Raw genomic sequence first — 15,756 nt, 5'->3', positions numbered from 1 at the left:
TCCATCTGTCGAATTCATTACATTTACAGTGCCAACACTCTCTTTAGTGAACAGTCTTATATGCTCTTTGTCCTATCCCCAGCAAATAAACTGCAGCAAATGTTAAGCATTCATTCATGAGACGCCGCATGAAGGAAGAGCTCATTCAAAACAAAGGAAAGCTGGAGATGAGTAAATCCTTTTGACGGTCATTGATTATGTTTCAACCAGAAGGTCACACTTTTCTTTTCCGGCTCGGGATTTAGACCCCGGGTGAGACTAAGACTGACTGCCACAGAAAGGTCAGAGCATTAGGAGGTTCTCAGTCTTTTGGGAGAACAGTTTTTATTCTATTCTATCTGAAAATAAAAGAAATATCATGACGGTAACAAATAATGGGAAAGGGTTTCTACATTAATTGTATTTGTTAATTGCCATAAAACTTGTTGATTTTCATTGTTTGCATTCCACTTTGAACACAAAACAAAGGTGACGCCCTTTTCAGTGGGGTGACTTTTAATTTACAGTTAAAGAGATACCAAAACTTAAATTCAACCAATCTCGGTTGCCTAAATGTGCAAGTCATGAAGTCATGTCGAGTTCAACCAGTTTACAAACACTGAATGGATGAATTACATTATGTTTGAACTATGAGCTTCACTTTACTAGGCAGAAAAAAACTTGAGCAAGAATAGCATTTTGTTTGTTTTCTTAATGCACTGTAATATTGGTGTATACACATACACGTGTATACATATCATTTTAAGTTGAAAGAAAAACAAAAGTTCATCTTTTGTCATATATGTGCAGATGTTAGGGTGATGGGACCATTTCTGTTAGAGACAAATTAAATCAAGAGGGTCAAATCCATGAGATAAATCAAGACATTAACACATAGCTGTATATCTTAACCAAAACATGCTGCAGAGGTGACTTGGGACAACTCTCAATGTACGCAAGCCAGGTAACTTCACAGGTCCACCCGAAGATGTTGACAGTAAAATAGCTATACCAAACGAGACTAGCTAGAGATGCCGAGACACAGTTAGTTCGGACAGTCTCAGTTGCTGCGGAGCTTCACGAATGCACAATATGAAACCCCACTGTGTCCAAAAATAATTATTATTAATAGGCCCGTTCATTTCGTCATGCACTGTGCGTGCAGTCTTCTGTTACCATCAGGTAGGAGCGTAATTACGGTGACATTAAGAGAGAGAGAGACCTGTGAGAGAGAAAAGGCAGCACCATTTAATGTGGCGCAAAGGGCAAAACTCACATTATAAATGGTTGAGAAAAAGCAGGAAGCAAAGCGTGCCTGAACACAATTAAAATGCAGAGGTTCATCCTGTCGCCCGTTTTTCTTCTGTAGACACATTTCAGATTTTCCCTGCAGAGCTTTGGCGTGATGTTGAAAAGTTTCACGCTCCGACTTTGTTGAAGCCGTTTGCAAACTTTGCGTTGCAATCACTGGCAACGCCGCTGCACAACGTACACCGTGCATCTTGCTCCTCAGTTCATTGTTCATTCATCTCAGCCAAGGAAACGCCTGTTTCACCTGTCTCCTGTGTCTCCTCTGCCTTCTCTGCTTCATCTGGTGTCTAATCAGCACTTTCACTTGGAGCAAAGTAAGACTCGCTGCCCACGTTACACAATGTTACCAGCAGCCTGACATCAAGGTGCCCGTGGAAACGTTGCTTTTCGAACATTGCAGAGGTAGTTTGCACATATTTTCCTTCGGACTTTAACTCTGATTCCAATTTCTAAATTGACCAGATTATTATTTTTTCCTAAACACTCATTTCTTTGGCAGTTGCACCCCGGCAACCTTTTAAAAACAATTGCTTGCACAAAATGCAGTTGAAGTCTGGTGCCACCACGGTCACCTATATTTGTACACTGTTTAAAAAAATGTATATTATCATTATTCAAATGCTAATCATCTATTCATCATGATTTGCTTCTGATGAGTTTCTCTTTGGAAGTATTTTTGGGATCATGATGACGTGTTGTAGAAGCCTCTCCATATCACGCGGATCAACATAATATTAATATATTTTTTTTTGACATCCACAACAGGTGTTTTGTGTTTTTCTTTAAATTCCGGATCATTAAAAGCAGTTATCCACGACATCTTCCTGACTGCACTTAACAGCTTCTTAATCGAGCAAATAGCTTTACAATTGTTGCCCCTCATTCACACACGCACGCACGCACGCACGCACACACACACACACACACACACACACACACACACGTTGGTACAAATCATCCTTAACAAGGAGCATCGCCACGGCTCCTGCCACACCACCTGCCACTGTTTTGCTTATCATGTGATAAGATATTCAGCCAGGGATTCAACGTACCAGCTGCTGGCTCTCCAGTTAAGCAGTTTTCCACGCCTGCCTTTGCCTCGACTTCACATTTTGTACTCTGGCATGGCTGAATGGATCGCATCCAGTGTTTGCGCTCTGAACAGGTGTCAGGAGTCCACTGAAACGAAGGCTATGATTTGTGCCGCTGAGGTGTCCTTCCATCTTTGTGGCTGCTTGTTAAAACATGTTTTTACGTGTAAGACTGGTGAGTTCATCAGGTCAGCCGTCTGACAGTGATAGCGTGTAATGGCGATTACGGTCAAGTGTGTGTGTGTGTGTGTGTGTGTGTGTGTGTGTGTGTGTGTGTGTGCGTGCGTGCGTGCGTGCGTGCGTGCGTGCGTGCGTGCGTGCGTGCGTGCGTGCGTGCGTGCGTGCGTGTGTGTGTGTGTGTGTGTGTAGCGTAGCATCTGAAAACCTGAAAGTGTAAATTAGAGAAAAGAAAAGCAAAAGACATTTCCTCAGGAGGCCTACGGCAGAAAAAAAAAATCCCATGAGACAGAAACAGCCATTACCTAAAGGGTTAGACGCTGAAGCCGTACACCTTCCTGAGCACTCTCATGTTCACACATAATTGTTTTCAAAGCCAGACCGTCTGAACGCTCTCAAGTTCAGCTGCTACTGCGTTTAAGCAAGGGTGAGAAAGATGGGAGCTCTTCGAAATCTCAACTGTAAATTTCAGAAGTATACAGTGGGCTACAAAATCGTCGTAAGGCACACCGAGATGTAGTTTACAGGAGGTGTACCCTACGTCAGTCGAACTGGACCATGATGCATTACAGCCATCGCTTTGTCTTCGATAGCGAGCACAAATATTCCGTTTGTTTAACCAACCGAACTCAGTAATTACAGAGGATGTCCCGTTCAGGAGGTCGGTATGTTTGACGTGAGCATATTGCTACTAATAATTAACATATCGCTAACACAACAAAGGAGGTCTTAACCGAAATCCAAACTCGAGGCTTCAGAACGGCAGCCCACTAACCGACGGGCGACGTCACGCTTGGTCCGAAAGTAGTATCGTTGGTGTCCGTGGCCTTACGTGGTGCAGATGTTCTACCTTTTGTTTGAGAGACAGAGATAATAATAATTGGCCAAGTAGTGTCCGAAATTCATCAGCAGCTGTCTGCCATTATCCCCGAACGACTGCTCAATGTAACAAAGTCTATATACAGTAGTAAGTGAGTGGACAAGTACAGTTGGAGCAGAGCGTCTGTCCGTGTGACCGTTAGCACGGTTGCTTCTGCTCCCAGCTCTCCCTCACGTGCTCCCGATTAACTCTCCTGACTCATCAGCAGACATTCAGCTCATCAAGCTCCTCTGCTTCTGCACCCAGCGCTTTCATCCCGTTTTTGCTGGATCACTGAGTGTTACAGCTCCCTCTTGGCTGCTTAGATAGTCGATCGAAGTTCTATTCCTCGAGTCTTGTAACTCACTTTGCTCCCCCCCCCCCCCGTGTTCAGGAGGTTCGCCTGGCTTGGTCACTACCCTGCTTCATTTCTCATTTCCCATCAATCTCCTCTTCTCTGCCACTGACTGCACTAGCCCTGCCTGCCCTACCTCATCAGTCCACCCCAACGTTGCCTTGTCTTTGTGGAGAATGAAAAAAAGTTCCTTTTCTATTATCTGTTACCTTTGTCAGTGTCCTGCATTTAGGCCCTCCATGCGGATGACACTAACACTGATCATCAAAGACAGCAGAAGACATTGTGGTAGATTATGCTTAAATTGTGGTAGATTATGCTTATGCTATGTCCATTTATATATATATATATATATATGTTTGATCCAGTCTTTAATCAAACGCTATTATGATACTATATGTAACCCTGTCGACTCAGCATTAAGATGTGCTGCACACAGCTGTGTGCCCAAGGTCATGAAAACACGAAGTAAGTTTCGGTACGTGACAACTCACACGCGAGCTGCACTTGTTACTCCTCTTGTGGAACATCCGAGACTAAAGTCCCGCCCTACTCTGTATAAAATATGTAATATCGAGTGCTCAGATCAGACTCCAACAGAGAGACCTCTGGTTGATGTTGGGCTCTCCGTGATATCATGTATGCTGAAGTTGCTGAATAAATCAACTTGCTGATTGAATCTGCCTATTGGTGTCTCTGATCAAACAACTCGGTGGAATCAATTGGTGAATTCCAACAACATCTAATCATCAGCTCAGGGAACTAAGAACAGAAAATAAACATGTGCCTGATGAACATTCAGAATGATCAATTGATGCTCGGCATTCACTAAAAGAGGAGCCCTAAAATACATGGTTTCCCAGGGACAAAAGCTGGCAGACAATAATCAGCTCGAGTTGTGCATGATTGACAGACGGTGCCTGGTGAGGAAATAGGGGATTAAACTTCACGTCAAGAAATGTGCAAAGGATTGCCAGCATGCAAGTAAAACTGCTAAAACTATTGCCCCTAAAAGTGTGCATGCAACTATTTATTCTAATTGTAATGTTAATTCAATTTAAATTCTGAGGGGTTGCAGTACGTGTCTTCCTTCAGGGGGCAAACAGAGGTGGACACGGTGAATAAATACTGTAAAAAGCTCAGCTACCTTTAGTGACTCCAGCGTTCTTTGATTGGCTGATTAGGAGACAGGGTGCAGTCATGTATGTTGACGGTGATTATAAAGGTGTCTGTACCGCATACCGAGTTATAACGCAATCTTTAGTTTTAAAAGAAAATGTAAGTCTGTATTTTGTTTCTTTTTTGTGTGTGAAGCAGATTCTATGTCGGACCATAGTTTCATCAGCTCCGATCACCGGCCTTCTCGTTACATCCTCAGTTTGGGATTTAAGGCTGCTTAGGTGGGTTTGTTTTAACATCCAGATCTTTCCTAATGCAGTTTTAATTCTGTTTGGAATAAATGAAAACACAAATCATTACTTAAATCAAATCTTAACAGTCTCTTGAGGCGAAGGGTTTCGGCCTGATTGCCGGCGCAAAGCAGATATCACAGACCCACTGAGAAGTGAAAGCAAACGCAGATTTAAATTTTGCAGTGAGCAATGCGGACACATTAAGTGGGGTTAGGAAAATGCATTGATTAATTGTGGCGATAAGCCTTTAAGCAACATTTTGAATCTACCTCAATCTTTCAACCTGTTGTATGAGCCACACAATAAACCAAATTAATGCTGTTTTCATTCTATCACCAGACCTCAAATAAGGCTGGGGAGCAACAGACATTTTTGTTTGTATTTTAAGATTTTGCAGCTCTAACTTATTCATAATGGACTAATAAGCACATACTACTAACAAAGCAACAACTTAGAAGTTTGTGTGCCTTTGTATTGCATATGTCTTGCAATTTTTGGACAAAATTAAACAAAATTATTCAGCACACTGGTTTAAACAGTATGTGAGATTGAGGCTATTTATTGTCCCCTTCATCGTCTCTTTTGTTTCTAAACGGATGTGTCCCAGTAAATTTGACAATAAGATAGAAGTAGAAGATTATTAATGTGTTGTGACAGTCGCAGGATACCAGCGACAGGCAGACTCCTGTTTGCAATGCTCCACTGCGAGAAGACGGCCAGTCCTTCCTGCTTTAACAGGAAGATGAATCTCCTCCCATCCTGCGTCTGTCTGAATGATCGGCACAGTGATTCCCCTCGACTCAACACAGACGCATCCATGTGATGAATCAGAGTCGTTATGTCGACCACTGTTTTCTCCCGGAATGGATCTGTTGTCCTGGCTTCTACCAGTCAAACTAAAGCAGTTGCAGATATTACAGATCAAGTATCTTCTGTGAGAAATGGCAGGGAGGCAGGAGGAGGTGGGAAGGTGACTGTATGCAACAAGCAATCAGGGAAGTGGCAAGTAGCACCAGAGTAGCTGCATTTAAATAAATTGCAAATATGGCTCACAGAACCACATGTTGTTGTCGTCAGTGTTCTTGAACATGAGTCAGTATGAGGAGTATGTAGACTAAAAAAAAAAAAAATGGTAAAGCAAAATCTGCCTTTTCCTGAGCAATGACAAGTAAAATATCCTGCAGATCTTTGTCTAAAGAATTACGATTTTTGTGTCATGGGAATTTAATAATTTGATCATTTTATTTGGGTTAAGGCGGCAACACCCGACCGGGAATCACAGCAAAGTGATTAAACCCCCTGTCGGATCACGAGAGCATACTGTGCCAGTTACCCCCCCCCCCCCCCCCCCCCCGCCCCCCGGTGTGTAGCCGAGCAGTAAAACAAAGGAAACAGGGCTCGTGCTTCAGCCTCTAACAAAGATGAGGTCAGTCCAAGGGCAGAGGTACAACTCTCACAAAGGATTGCTTGGTCATTCATCAAGCTTTATCAGGAGCTGCTGCACTCATTTCTCTGACCTGTTGTACCACGACCGAATCAGCAGGCGCTGCACACACATGGACGAGGAGTGCTTTTCTCCTTTTTTTTTTCTTTTTTTTTTTGTTCAAGCCCTCCATCACTAAGCTGCTGCCAGATGAATCAGAAACTCTATTTTCTGCTGTGATTACAAGCTACTCAGAAATGCACGGTTACCTCACGACTCGCACCACCGCATAAAAAGGGGGGAAACAAGCCTTTGGATTTTTCCAAACAATAACAATGAGTTTGAACAAGATTAGAGGCTTTCCCCGTCACCAGCGCAGAAAGTAATTTCCATTTGTTGTTGAAGAACTTTGCAGAAGTTTAATTAGACAAATTCTAAATCCCTCCTCAGAGCCACGCTTTTGATTTATAAGCAGCGAGCATATGAGTCTTCTGGTGTGAAATGAAACAGGAAGCGTGCTGTGTCCTTCTTGCTGTGAGGCGACAGTGCTGAAGATTTAACCGCCTCACTGTGCCTGTTGGATTCCCTTTTTGTCTCCTGTCACTGTAGAGATAATAAAAAAAAAATTAAAAAAAATTCACAGATAGACTCTGATGATTCATTAATATTCTTCGTATCCTGTTTATCTGGCATTCTTAAATAATTGTTAAAGGCTGACTGGGAAGCAATCCACTATGAGTAAGTAGAGATTTTTTTTTTATTTTTTTAAAAAGATTACATTGTTCTGCGGCACAACGCACTTTCAGAAAGGGTTGAGTAGGTTCTGCGGCACAACGCACTTTCAGAAAGGGTTGAGTAGGTTCTGGCAAGGCGAAGGAATTAAATGTGCAAATGTCATTTTTTTTATATTCTGTCTGTCAGGTTCAGGCCATTATCTTCCATGACTCTGTGAAGTCTTTGTCTTCATGTAAAAAAAAAAAAAAAGACTTCAGTCTGAGATGGTTGGATGAAATAAACATGGTGTTCCAGTGTGTGAGAAAAAAAAAAAAAAAAAAAAAAAAAAAAAAAAAGTCAACGTGAACTCAATGAACGTGAATGTACGTTATCTAACATATGAGACGCACGCAAAATGCGTTACTTGCGTAAAATGACTTCCGGTTAATCCAAACCGTGATCTCCTCTGAACCCTAACTAAGTCGTTTTGGTGCCTAAATCTGACCAAATTGTGACCGTGTCAGACGGGAGAGTCCATACGAACGCCCCTATCTTGTTGTATTCGCGACGTCGGAACCCAATATTTTCAATATGCCCACGGTTCAGAAGTTGTGAGGCATTTGTTCATTGTTGTTACAAAAATGGCAGAGACTATAGGAACTAAAATTCCGTTAAATTTTAAGCTAATATATTGAAATTTTAGTCATGCGACGTTTTTCTCCATAACGTAAATAATGCGTGAGGGAAATGTTGCTTTTCCGACGGCCTTATCTTCTCCCTCCGTCATTATGTGCGTTATTACATTACCCGCCTGCCACTTTGCTAAATTGATTTCTAGACGCCTTCTACATTACCGTTGCTTAGCAGCGAGGTTTCAACGACTGAGTGACTTGAATGGTAAGCGTTACAGTGAGCACGACTCCTTATAATCACAAGCTCACGAATTCTACACCAACGCTGCAACCTTTAAACTAAACCACAAACTATTCCTTTTCGGGTTTTCGGTCTAAAACGTGAGGCACTTTACTCTTCACGCCGAGATAAGGCAAAACGTGAAACTGACACGGTGTCCTCTACCGCGCTGACGGGTGTATTCCACGCTTGGCTGTGACATCGGCTTGATCTTTGTTGTAGTGTGAAGGTGGGTTGTGTGCTCCAGAACAGGACAGTAAACCAGCGAGATTTGTTTAAAGGTCAAGGATGAATCTACATATTTGAGTCACTTTTATCTTAATTGAAGGTTGGCAACGGAAAACGTCATCGTTTCATGGAACGTTTAGTCCTGTTTTCCTTTGGCACACAGTACAATGCAATAATACGGAAACAATTTGTTCCTGCATTGTTTTAATTGCCCAAATCAAATTAAAGACAGTTGCCTCAATTTCCTTTCAGAGGTAATTATTGAAAGGCTCGAGTGAGTCAGAGCTCAGCATCTGTGGACGATAATGTACGAGTCATGTTTCCATGCACATTTACAATGAATAGCTTTAAGGTCAATTTTATTTACAACACTTTACAATGATTCATAACAAAGGTGATAACAGCGATTGCACTGAGGTGTGCCATTTATTATTGTTTCTCAAGGAAAAAGGCAGTGATTACTATATATATTTTATGAGAGCGGCAGCACCGTTAAAGACCACAATCTGAGTAAAATCAACAGACAGTCAGGACTCTAGAGTTTAATAAGGAAGGACGCTTCATGAAAACTATAAGCAGTGAGGCACAGTACAGCATCAATAATGTAATGTGGTCAAAAGCATAATTATCATACTGGTTAAAAACACTTTTATTTGGGGACTAGCATGAAAATTATATGACTAAGCTGAACAGAATTCTCTTTTGAAAACATAATTTCTGATTAGTGATTTACATTTTGATTGTGTGGCTCTGTCATCTGCAAAAACACAAAAACGAGAGGAGCAAAAAAAAAAAAAAAAAAAAAGTCTCAGCGGTGCTCTGTCCTCGAAAAGGTAAATTACATTAATTATGCATTATGAGTCTGATTGAAGGAACTTAATGGATGAGTACACATTAATAAGCAGATACAAAATGAGGTACAGTTTGACCTCTTAAGGCATTTTAATTAAACAATAACCTTTTCAGTGAGTCATATTTGAAAAATACTGATTAATGGGTTTAAATAAGTGATGATAAGAAACTAAAACTGACTGTTTTAATGTTTAATGATTCATTAAGCTTAAAACTCAGCAGGCACCATCACATTTTTAGTTGTCTTCTGTAATTAGGTAGATGAAAGCAATAAATATTTGTATTGAAAAAAAATTGTGATCTCAATTATAAACCAAAAAAATCCTTGTTCTCATTTTACCCAGAATTTACACAATTGTCACAAGTGTCAAAAGAGTTTAATAACCCCATTTGCACATTGCAAAATGTGTTTTTATATATATATATATATACTGCGTATAAGGAATATTGGTTAATAAATAGATAGAATATTTTTTTTTTCTCTAACATTGGTATCAGCCCCTAAAATCCAGTATCAGTCAGACTCTAACGTACAGTATTGTCACTATGTATGATTTGTATGAAGACTTTGATATCAGGTTAATGCAATTAAATCTACAGTATGACAAAATCATACTATAAAAGTACAGTCAATTTTCACTTCAATTCACGTCAACCCATTAAGACATTAAAAATGGTGGCAACCAACCACATACGAGTTAAATTCACGACTGACTATCATCAAAGCTACTCGCACTAAAGCAGGAGCCAAAAAACAGCAACGCGTTATGAGTTGTTTTTTTTTTTTTAGCTCGTCTTGGACCTTTTTGTCTTAAAGCAGCCTCCAGCTTCCTGACTAATTGTTACTGGCTAACAGCCTCGTTGAAAAACAAACTCAGAGACTGACATGGTCTCCCTGGACCTGACAGTGTGGAGGAAAGACGCAGACTGCTTCCTGTTTCCTGTGTCTGCTTTTCAAAGAACTACAAGGAAGCCACTGGATGCTCATCTTCACCCGTTACAAATCACAACTCCTCTTCAAGCCTCTCAAAGGGCCTCGCTGCTCGGACCGCTAAAGAAAAGACCTCCTGACTACGAGTACGATATTAATAATTTCCCGAAGTCAAAACATCTACAACGTGTAGCTTTCTGTGGTAGGATAGTTTTGTTTCACGGTGTAAATCTTCCACCAGAGAACCACTTGAATTGTGATTCGAGTGTAAGAAGTATTGTAAAACGTCGCAGAAATGTTCAGCGAACTAAAATATTCTCTGGCGTGCTTCGGTTTCTTTCTTTACAATCCGAAAAAATGACCCACAGCACGGTCGCTGTTATCTGATGGTAAAACACGCATCCATCAGCGGTCTTTAATTTCACTGGAAAAACCACCTCCCCCTGCGGTGGCGTTAAACGGTGTCGATGGAACTTGATTAAAGAGGCATCCACACACCCACCGGCACCTTCAGGTCAGCTCATTGCAGAAGGCATTAAACAGCACTGCATTCATCCCTCGGCGAAGCGGCCAATCTGCTTTGTGTCTTTTGTTAACATGAGACTGGTTAGATAACATTCATTTCTTGCGTCTAGAGATCGGCCCCTCTCTGACAAGCTAGTGGGGAACCCTTTATGCCGTTATCCCTTGAGAAAACAGAGCTCCGTAGTAACGGGTGTACGTTTTCACGATCACACCGTTGGAAGTGCTGTCGAAGCAGGCTGTATCCAATTTCGGTTGACCACCGGTCCAGATCACAGCTTCTTCTGTCACCGCTGGCGGCCGGGAGAGCACGCCGCAGACCGAACGACGCGAGAGCATCCTGCCGGCCGAAGGCCACCAGTTCATCCCCTGCGACAGCCGACACCTTTCGTCAACAGTGAAGCGTTGTTCAAGTGCCCTCCGGGAAAAGAGCGAGCCTCTGTTTTATTAATTCTCTGTTAATTCAGTCTGAAGAGCAGCCTCCAGCCTGAAAAACAATTCAGTGTTCAATTCTGTAATGTGCATCTCACCCGTTGTTCTTGTCTACGAGCCTGTCAACAAGCCCTCGGTTATCCACGTCAAGAGGCAGAAATGAATGCAGATAAGCCGAAATGGAAAATTGAAGTTGCGCTTTAAGTCTAAGAAATGAACGTGAAGTCAAAGAGTTTAATCCCTTTAATTTTAATTTTCATTCATAAATCAAGAAGCAGGTTCAGGTGCTATATAAACACTGCGAAAGTGTCAAAACGCTCGGTCCAAAGAGGAAAGCACGCAGCCGGGATTCAGCTACTGTGCCGTTTCTCTTTCCGCACGTTTGTGATGTCACAGAATTCTGCACACGTCATGTGTACGTGCTCAGCGCGACCCACCGTCCAAGCTTTTATGTGGCTGAAAACACCAAACAGTCATTGCATCGTGGAGCAGGCGGCTACAAGATTAAAAAAAAAAAAACTGTATTTGTCCTGGACATGCGTCAATCAGAAAAGATTCAGCCAATCAGAGGAGAGGGTCACTGATATCAATGCACCTAAAAGACACAGACACAAAACAGTCTGTTCTTGGTAGAAAGCTGAAGGGAGATGTAAAACTATACTGATACAATTCTTGGCACTTAAAACCACAAACATAAAGCTTCCAGACTGCAAATAAAACAACAAAATAGTGTAAAATTAAAAAAATATTATAAAAAAAATACTATAAGCTTGGAGGCACTTTGACTCGTACAGTAAAGACAGTGTGTAGCGCGTCGATGTTTAACACATATGTGCCCCTATAGACCAAAAGATAAGAAACTACCATTTAGCTGTTATTCCTAAATCAGGAACTATTGTTGTTGTGGTATTAGCATCTTTAAATAGTTTGAATAATTTGAATTGTGAAGCTTTCAAGTGAAATTTCATTCAAAACGGGCCAATGCCATTCAAAATACGTTCACTCGACGGTGAGTGCGAAGGGGTTCGCCCTCCACTGATAGGTGACTTCGTAACTCCAGTGTCAAAAAGAAAAAAATAACAGAAGACACAAGCACTGCATTGTGAAATACCTGAAAACAGCTCTGCTAACATTCACCTCATGATTTGTTATTTTTCATTCGAAAATCAGAAGCACATGATACATCCTTGAAAATTCATTAAAAAAAAACAAAAAACAAAAAAACCCGCTGCCCTGGAGTTGTAATGCCAAACTGAACTTTGTCTCCACAACATGCATCCAGAGAAATTCAGGCAATGACTCTTTTTAAATTGGAATAATAAACACATTTCTAATTTAAGACACAATAATACAAAACAGAGGTGGCTTCATAACAATTCATATTGTATATATTGGGTCTCACACGAATTCTTCAGCTCCACCTGTGTTGCAGATGATTTATATTTAAAAGTGAGTCATCTGGGACAAAGATGGAAAATACATATTTAGCGAAGGATAATAGCGGTGCCGGTGGTGTTGTCATCGGTGGCTACAAAGCTGGCTGACTCACTGCTCTTACTCCCCCCCCCCCCCCCCCCCCCCTAACAGCTCAGCCCATTTCCACCATCATCATCCGGTGTCGGGCGGCAGGCGTCGGGCAACGTACGCAGGGCCGGGACTCTGGGGAAAGAACTGACATGATGCAGTCGAAGTAGCTCGCTGACGGTGAGGGTGAAGGAAAGACTCGAGGGGGCAGCCGCGGTGACACGGCAGCGGTTTCCTAGTCATCTCCGCAGTGACTTTACTCGACAGCACGGTGCACTTCTGTTTGTATTTCTATTAATAATGTGTTTTCATAAGCACACACACACACACACACACCTCCACATACTGTAACACCTCACTGCCAAAATCCTCCCTCTGCCTGTCAGTGCTCATGGAGAGATTATTCTTTTATGTTAGGTCTGACAAATAAAAAAAAAAAAAAAAAAAAAAAAAACAACGTGGCTGCATTGAACAGTCGGATAAGAATATCCAATCTGAATCATGAAGAATACTCTTTCTTTCACATCAGAGTCAGACTCTTATCTTTATTCTTTCTCTACCCTCTCATAACGAATGTCTTTTCTTTAAGCTGTCACATTTCAGACCTTCATTCTCCGTTTCAATGTTTTGCTCAGATCTGATCTTCTCATCTAGACTGTTACGTATCCATCAAACGTCAATGTGAAACAACCTCAGCCCTCCAGGGACCAATAGGTGTGAATTAAAAGCAGGCGACGCTACGTCCACGAACGGTGTGGTAAAATAAAGTATTTACCGGGGCGCGATCTGTTACAGAAATTGTTCAAAAACAGCCGTGAAAGTGTTCATTGAGGATTCTGTGCCGGGAGCTGACGACACACGATGAGCTGTTGAGGGTGAGGAAGGGGCCAAAAACATATACGTCACCGTTTCAGCAAGCACCCCCTCACACATCTGCATGAAACATGCGATAAAAACCTATTTGCGCTCAACGTCTGCCGAGGTTGAGAGGAAGGTTTTTGTTGTTGTTGTTGTTGTTGTTGTTGTTGTTGTGTTATTATCTTCTCGATGGGCTATCAGGGGACAAAACCACAGCATTTCTGCTCGTGCGTGCAAAAGCTCCGAGGTGAGATGAGCCGCGGCGCCGCCTGTTGACAGCAAGCGGCGTCTGGGGAGGAGAGCTGAGCCGACAGCGGTTTTCATGCCTGTTGGGCTCTGCTGCAGACAATCACCGAGATGTTTCTTTGTAGTTAACCTGGTCTCTCTCTCTCTCTCTCTCTCTCTGTCCTGAAGGAAACACTAACCCGACATAGAAAGTCATTGCGTGTGTGCGTGTGCGTGTGCGTGTGCGTGTGCGGGTCATAAACGCGGCGACGCAAGGTGAGAGAGGAGGGGCGTTTCCCCAGAGTTGTGTTTGGCTGGAAAGGAACTGAATCGGAGTCCGAACCTACCATTGCACCGAACCTCTACACGGAATATTAGATGGTAAAAGTCCAACAAAATGAGTTTCACGTAACCCATTTCAGATAAAATATACATTTCTCAAAACTTACAGCATGTGGAGGTAATACGACCTGAAGTTTATTCCTTTCCTTTCCCTTATTTTCTTTGCGTTAGAAGCTCTTTTCTCAAACTGTAAATTGTAAAACAACACAAAAGAGGCCGTGCACAAACACCAGCTATCAGTATCTCCTCCGGCAGTCTTTGCATACAAAAAAAAAACAAAAAACAAAACAAAAAAAAACAGCAGAGGAACTCGGAGCCTTTCATCGACCTGTGACTGATGAGGTTTACGGAGCGGTTCGCTGTTAGCTAAACCAGCCCTCACGTCTCCTCCATCATTCCTCAAAGTGCAAAAAAAAACAAAAAAACCAGAGCACAAAGCCTGAAGAGCAGGTAGGCAGCCTCTGCAGGAGACACCCACTCAAGTGTTATTTCACGGGCTCTTAAATCCCAGACCATGATTGAAATTACAGCCTTACGTGTGAGGGTATTATTTGAAATTCAGTCACAAAGAGAACAAGTTATTGAATAATTGCATGTTTGCTGAACTTGCAATAACAGGCGGTTGCGTGAAATTGCGCAATTTTCCAAGAATACAGTACCAAAGACCTCTGTAATGGCTTCTGAAAGCCCGCCGAGCTACACAGAGCAGCGGAACAGGTCAGCAACAGCACAAAAGAAAGAGAGCAGAGTGACCGAGGCGGCAGGCTGCTGGAAGTCACTGCATGGAAATCAATGGCTCTTCAACACCGCAGACACTTCTGTCGGCCCATCGATGGAAGCTCTCGCGTGCAGACGAGCATTTTTCAAGTATATTTAACTCCATTGCAAGCTTCAGCGAAGGAAAATAAACGGCGAATAATGAACGAGGCATGTAAAAATGTATTAACCTGTATACAAATCTGTGACATCCAGTTGCACGAGAGCAGGACTAGAAATACAGCCTGTGACGCCAGCACGCGTGCTCTGACCTGAAAGCTGCTATAAGCAACATTTAAGGGGAATATTGCAAACGTGAGGGACGAGCAACAATTGTTTTATCTGCTATTTTTTTTTTTTTATAATGTTTTATTCGGCTGTTGTGATCTAATCTGCACTTATTGAGGAAATAAAGAACGGAACATCAAGGACGGCTTTACATTTTTCAACAAGGTGACATTTTAGTTGAAAACATAGTGACTTTGAAGGAGCTTTCGGGACTCTGACCGTGTTATGTCCCCATTGTTACAGTCAGTCTTATAAACCACTATTATCTTAACCCTTTGTGCTTCATGAGGCCCTGACAATCTTCATCTGTTTATGTCAGAGGGGTTCAAGGTTTTGGTGGCAAACAGCACAGAGGAGGAGGATATTACATCATTACAACAGGCAGCAATGACTGATGGGCTACAATCTTGTAACCATGAAAATAATGACATCAACACAGTAATTAATCACTGCTACAATTTAGCTGCTGGACATTAGAGTCATCAGAACCAAGAGGAGAGATTTGGTGTCAAATAGCACAGCTTTATGTTTGCAAATTAATGCTCTTAAATCAGACTTATTAAAT

General features: G+C 42.0%; 1 protein-coding gene across 1 annotated transcript in view; it reads right to left on the bottom strand.

The window, feature by feature from the left end:
• Nucleotides 1–15,756, bottom strand: part of pde4cb (phosphodiesterase 4C, cAMP-specific b) — a 75,194-nt gene that overhangs the window by 58,733 nt on the left and 705 nt on the right. The gene's annotated exons all lie outside the window — the stretch shown is intronic.

Source organism: Embiotoca jacksoni, unplaced genomic scaffold (genome assembly GCF_022577435.1).
Source record: "Embiotoca jacksoni isolate LCO1_2020_lvr unplaced genomic scaffold, fEmbJac1.0.p SCAF_19, whole genome shotgun sequence".
NCBI lineage: Eukaryota > Metazoa > Chordata > Actinopteri > Embiotocidae > Embiotoca > Embiotoca jacksoni.
This window is presented reverse-complemented; position numbering and strand designations above follow the sequence as displayed.